Raw genomic sequence first — 6,729 nt, forward strand, 5'->3', positions numbered from 1 at the left:
TTATGGATTATAATGGCTTCCCCCCCATAACTTCCCTCTCACCCGCAACACTCCCCTCTCCCGTTCCCTCTCCCCTCCCATTCACATCAAGATTCATTTTCAATTATCTTTATATACAGAACATCAATTTAGTATATATTAAGTAAAGATTTCAACAATTTGCACCCACACAGAAACACAAAGTGAAAAAAAAACTGTTTCAGTACTAGTTATAGCATTAAATCACAATGTACAGCACATTTAGGACAGAGATCCTACATGAGGAGTAGGTGCACAGTGACTCCTGTTGTTGACTTAACAAGTTGACATTCTTGTTTATGGCGTCAGTAATCACCCTAGGCTCTTGTCATGAGTTGCCAAGGCTATGGAAGCCTTTTGAGTTCACTGACTATGATCTTATTTAGACAAGGTCATAGTCAAAGTGGAAGTTCTCTCCTCGCTTCAGAGAAAGGTACCTCCTTCTTTGATGACCTGTTCTTTCCTCTGGGATCTCACTCACAGAAAATACTCTTATGGGCTTTTCAGCTGGATCTGAATGCCTTAAGGGCTGATTCTGAGGCGAGAGTGCTATTTAGGACATCTGCCATCCTATGAGTTTGCTGTGTATCCCACATCCCATGTTGGATCACTCTCTCCCTTTTTGATTCTATCAGTTAGTATTCGCAGACACTAGTCTTGTTTGTGTGATCCTTTTGACTCTTAGTCCTATAATTATGATCAATTATGAAGTGAAATTGATCACTTGGACTAGAGAGATGGCATTGGAACATGCCACCTTGATGGCTTTGAATTGGAATCCCCTGGTATGTTTCTAACTCTACCATTTAGGGCAAGTCTGATTGAGCATGTCCCAAATTGTACATCTCCTCCCTCTCTTACTCCCACTCTTATATTTAACAGGGATCACTTTTCAGTTAAGTTTCAACACTTAAGAATAACTGTGTATTAATTACAGAATTCAACCAATAGTATTAAGTAGAACAACCAAAAAAAAATACTAAAAGGGATAAAGTACTAAGTTGTTCATCAACATTCAGGGCAAGGGCTGATGAAGTCACCATTTCTCATAGTGTCCATACAAAATATTTTCAATATGCTAATGGAACAATGTCACCTGTGAATTAAAAATAGAAAGTACTTAAATATTTTGGAACAATCTGCAGAAGATGTCATTGATGTCCCATTTGGGTAGTTTAGGCATCACCATTTACTTGTCCCTGTCCACATCAGCATCTCTTTGCCTGGGGGCATTGTCCAAAACCTCAAGTCTTCTACTTACACATTCTGCAGAAACATTTCAGAGACCAATCCTCAGTAATAACTTTTGACAGATTTTATACACAAACTCCAGATTCCTGGAGATATAATAATTTTGAGACATCTGTTTACACCATTTTCCAGAATTTCCCCTTACAATTTTTTGTTTCAGAAGCTCACATCGGTGATTGACTGGATAGCTATAAGTACAATGCTGGTCGAAATAAACCCTGAGAAGAAGTACACAAAATCGTTGATCACTAATAATATACTGGAAGTTATAACAGGCTCCATGACTCCAAATACAATAGTTCCGAGATTTTTCCTAAGATAAATTTAATAGTGTCAGCATTTATCACAACACGAAAGAAAAATAGAGTTTCTCCTTTTAGATGGCTAATCAGACCCTTGCAGACTGAAGGAGAGAAATATACTTCACATATGGAGATGGGTTCTTCCTGTAGTTGTGGTTGTAGAACTGACCCACCCACCCAGCTGGCATGCACTTCTGCTAGTGAGACCCCAGCTTTCCCACCAACAGGTCTGAGCCAGTGATGAGTGAGTGGAGTGCAAAGAACCACAGGTTCCCATTTGCACACACCAAAGGGGCGCCAGAGGAGGATTGGATGCTGTGCCCCCCTAGTCTACCTCTGCAGGTAACTGTGTGAGCCCAAGAAGAATCACAACTCTATGGGATGCAGGGTGACTCAAGACAAATGAGCCACAGGGTTCTGGGTTCTTGATTATGACCATGCAGAATGGATCCTGCTTGGTTTTGTCACCACCTTGAATGTTCCCAAAGGGGAGCAGACCATCTGATGGACCAGCTCTCTTTCTTTTATTGCAAAACCTACACTAGGCAGTCTCTCAGCTGTGTGATCAAGTGTTCATTTCACCTTGTGTTTTTAGTCGCTTTTAAAAATGCACTGAGTTGAAATTAAAAACCAACCACCAAATGGATCTTAACAGATCTGACACTCAGAGGTGCTTCTAGCTCTTAATTTAACACAGTACCAGTCGCCTGGAGGGAAAGCATCATTGTGCCTAAAACACTTCTCAGTATTAAACAGTAATGTGATTTTATTTCTGCAATTAAAAATGAGAAATATTGCACAGGAATGCCAGAAACTCTTTACATAAAAACCTGGCAACAGCTGTGCCGGCACAGGGAGAGCATGGTGTGATGTCTGGCACTCAGGAACACAGAGCCACTCCTTTGCCCCAAGAGAGGAAAGCTGAGGGCCAAGAAGTGATGGATGGAGGAGGGGGTAGGGATTGAGCCTCATTCACTTCTGGTTCTGGAGCTGATTGGACAGCCAATTCCAGTCCTTCGGAGAGTCCATGCTGGCTGATGTTCCTGGTGGCCTGAACGTCCCTGTTCCTGTGGTCTAGGACATGCAGCCCCAGCTTGTCTGACTTCAGCCCCATTCATGGCATTTGGGAGGTGCTGCTTATTGGTCAACCCAGGGAGGACTGCATCTCGTAGCTCCCCAGCCAGCATCCTCACAGACTCCTTTTGCACTTCCTTCACACCAGGCTCTCTGTCCTTGCTGTCCACCACAAGGATCAAGTTTTGGGTGTTTTGGAATGAGGAGGGCTGCAATGGCCAAAGCTTGTCCTGGCCACCCCCGTCCCACATGGCGAAGCTGATGTTCTTCCACTCGAGTCTCCATGTTGAAGACTACGGTGAGAACGGTGGTCACAATTTCTCCAAGATTCGGTGTGTACAGAATTGTTAGCTTCCTTGCAGCATCCAGGCACACCATGAGGAGGTATATTTCCTATTTTGGTAAAAAAAGCGCTTGAAGAGGTTTGCAAAAGTATTCCCTGTGCTTGTAGATAAATGGAAGCTACAATAGTCACAAAGACCTCAGTGTCAGCTGCTCAGAGTCAGGCACTGGTTCAGTCCAGTATGTTTTTTCCTTCAATGAAGCTTTAGATAGGAAAAAAAAAATAACACTTTACAATTCTCAGGAAAAAATGCGTTATTCTTCATTTCATGACAAGCCCGATCCCCACCCATACCATAGAGCCTATTTTTTCTTATTACTTCTAAGGCCTCCTTGTCCACTTAACACATTCTCTCATTTATCTTACCCATTTATTTGGCATCAGTTATCTCTTATAGGCTTTTCAATATCTATCTCCAGTTCCTAGGTCTCTCCCATTAAACAGGCACTTGTGGCAAATGTCTTCCTAGACATATCAAGTTACATATTTCACAGGTATTTGAAATTCAAAAAGCCCAAACACCAGTTATTACAAAACATACCAGTGGCCCTGGTCTTGTCTTGTATACTGGCAATTTTTCTAATCAATAAAGTAACACTGCATTTTGTGCTGTCTTTTCTCCTTATCTCCATTTCAAATTAATTAAAATACATAATTTCTTTTCCTAAGTTATGTTTTTATGTGTGAAGTGTCCACTCACCATAAATGTTTGGGTATAAACTGCCATCATCTCTTATCTATTGATATTATTATATGAATATTACAATATTGATATTATTACCAAATGCTAATTGACCTAGATTACACAGTATTTTCCTTTACAAACCACTCTGCTTGATGTAATAATTAATCATATGTTGTATGATCTCATGCTAAAGTATGGTGTTGACCTCTCCTGTTGGCACCATTACCAGCATTTCTACCTTCATAGTCAGTAATTCAGCTATAACGAATTGTTTAGTTGCTAGAATGTGCTACATTTTCCAAAATGCCTGACTATAGGCTTAAGTATTTTGTTTGCCTAGGATTTGCTTCTCCTTTTCTTAACCTTAGGTTGATTTATCCTTAAACATCAAATCTCAAGTCAAACTTCTTCATTTTTCTGTGCAAGCAAATTGTGCTGAGTGCTTAGTTTGTGTTAAGAATCATTATAGACACAAAGAATAAACATATCACTGAATAAAACAAAGTTCATGCTCTCCTGGGTCTCACACAAAAGCATACAAAGAGAAAAATTATATAAGGTGTTGTGAAGAGAAATAAATTAGGATAAGGTGAATAGACCATTAAAGGGAGATAGAATGACCAGGTAACCCCTCTAATTATGAGGTGAGTGGAGACCTACATGAACTAAGAGAGTGAACCATACAATTATTTAAGGGAACAATTTCCAAAGTGATAGATGAGCCAGAGTAAGGGTGGCTTTAAGAGAAGGGAGGTTGTTCTGGTTGTCTAGGAAAAGCAGATATATTGAATAATACTTCAGTATAATGATTATATATATATATATATACACCTCAGTATAATGATGTCTTTGGTCTGTTTTTCATGATTTTCCTTGGAAGTATGCTGTTTCCCTATCATATAAAATTTTATGTAATAATCTCCTTGATTAACTGTTTTCGGAGCATTTGGAAACAAATTCCTTGCTTATTGTATTTACTGGACTTGGTACATGGAATATTTTACAAAAATGCCCAACATTTATTTTGTCAAAACTGAAAGTATAAGCATAGATTTATCGATAAATTAACACACACACACATACACACACCCACAGGCAGATCTATTTCCTATCTGCATGCTTGTCTTACTGAAGAATCCTGAATGACACAAATTTGATACTGAATGTGGATGTAGGCAAACTATCTGAATGACAAATTGTTTCAGGGGCTGGCGTCGTGGCTCACGTGGTTAATCTTCCACCTGCGGCACAAGCATCCCATATGGGAGCTAGGTTCTAGTCTTGGTTGCTCCTCTTCCAGTCCAGCTTTCTGCTGTGGCCCAGGAGGGCAATGGAGGAGGGCCTAAGTACTCGGGTCCCTGCTGCAGCATGGGAGAACAGGAGGAAATACCTGGCTCCTGGATTCGGATCGGCGTAGTTCCAGCCATGGCGGCCATTTGAGGGGAGAACCAACGGAAGGAAGACCTTTCTCACTGTCTTTCTCTCTCACTGTCTAACTCTATCTGTCAAATAAAAAAAAAAAATGTTTTCACTTATTACAGTGCTTTTGGTATGATTCTGTATAAGCTGAAGAGTTCTACTTCAAATTAACAGCAATCTATTACTAATTAGTAAAACAGAGAACCTTAGTCTCTGATTCATTTTCCAAATTTGAACTGGTTCATACACAAAGAACTCCTAGAATAAAGGGGAGGGCAGATCTCCTTGAGGAAGTTCTGCATTATATTGTCCAGAATTTAAACTAGTAATCTTTTTCTCAGCTTTCTCCAAAGAAATCAATGGAATGGAATTTTACCAGGATGATTGTGCAGTGGGGGTGGGGGGTGGGGAGGAAATAGTTAATCCATTAAGGGATTTCTAGATAATGGTTCTGAGCTGACTTGAATCTCTGTAAATCCAAAGAATTTCTGTGATCCACCTGCTAGAGGGGTTTGGGGAGTTGAGCTTACTAGGGGATCCTTAGTTCACAACAATTTCAATAAAGATTCATAGAGTCCCTAAACTCATCCTGTGGTTATTTGCCACAATCTGGAAATCACAATTGGAGAAGACAGGCACAACAATTTGTAGATTCCCCATCTTGGTTCCACAATTTATAGAGACGGGTGCTGTGGTTAAAAAGGCCAAATAGGGACCATAGAATTGTTTCTGTGAACAGAGATAATAAACCAAAACTATTACCACATTTCTAGAGAAATTATAGAGATTAGTACCACTGTCAAGGAACTGGAAAATGCAGTAGTGGTAATTCCTACCACATTTTCATCCAACTTAACTACTCAGCTGCTGAAGACAATGGATAGATCTTGAGAAATGGCAGTGAATTATCTCAAATTTTACCAGGTTGGTCTCGAACTACAGCTAATGTTCAAATGAGATTTCACTGCTTAAGCAAATCAACATATCCTGGAACTTGATATTTACCCAATGATCTGGCAAATGGCTGTTGTAAAAGACAGACACAGTTCTCATTCAGAAGATAAGAAAAGAAGTATACATTTACTCTCCAATTTAAGAGTTATGCCACTCTACAGCCCTACTTCATAGTTTCATCTTCAAGGACTAACATTGCTTTTTTATGAGATATTAAACCAGTTAATTACATTAAATATATTATGGTGTTGGGGTGAGGTAAGCGAGCAGTAGGCAACTCCTTTAAACTTATAATTAAGACATGTGTGTGTCAAGGTAAGAAATAAATTTAACAACAACAACAAAAAAAAAATCCAGGAGGTTTCCTCCTTAGTAAAATTTCTAGGTTTAATGGTCAAGGCACATATTGTTGAAAATAAATTGTTTGACCTGACCCTTTTACCAACAAGATGTTGGCTCAATTCTCAGAAGGCTTCTTTTAACTTTGGAGTCAGCATGCCACTCATTTGGGTGTTCTACTCTGCGCCATTTACTGAGAGAAATGAAAAAGTTTGGGTTGGGCACCAACAAAAGAAGGCTCTTCAAGATTTGCTGAAGCTCTGCAGGCTGTCTTGAAAGCTTTTCTGGCTGTTGGGCCAGATGTTCCAACAGATTGGATGGTGCTTGAAGTATCAGTGACAAAG

At 39.7% G+C, this 6,729-nt stretch overlaps 1 pseudogene; it reads right to left on the reverse strand.

Moving 5' to 3' along the window:
- Window positions 1-2,543: 2,543 nt before the first annotated feature.
- On the reverse strand, window positions 2,544-6,489 carry LOC133762281 (ADP-ribosylation factor 1-like; annotated as a pseudogene).
- Window positions 6,490-6,729: the final 240 nt, after the last annotated feature.

The sequence above is a fragment of the Lepus europaeus genome, chromosome 6, assembly GCF_033115175.1.
Source record: "Lepus europaeus isolate LE1 chromosome 6, mLepTim1.pri, whole genome shotgun sequence".
Classification (NCBI taxonomy): domain Eukaryota; kingdom Metazoa; phylum Chordata; class Mammalia; order Lagomorpha; family Leporidae; genus Lepus; species Lepus europaeus.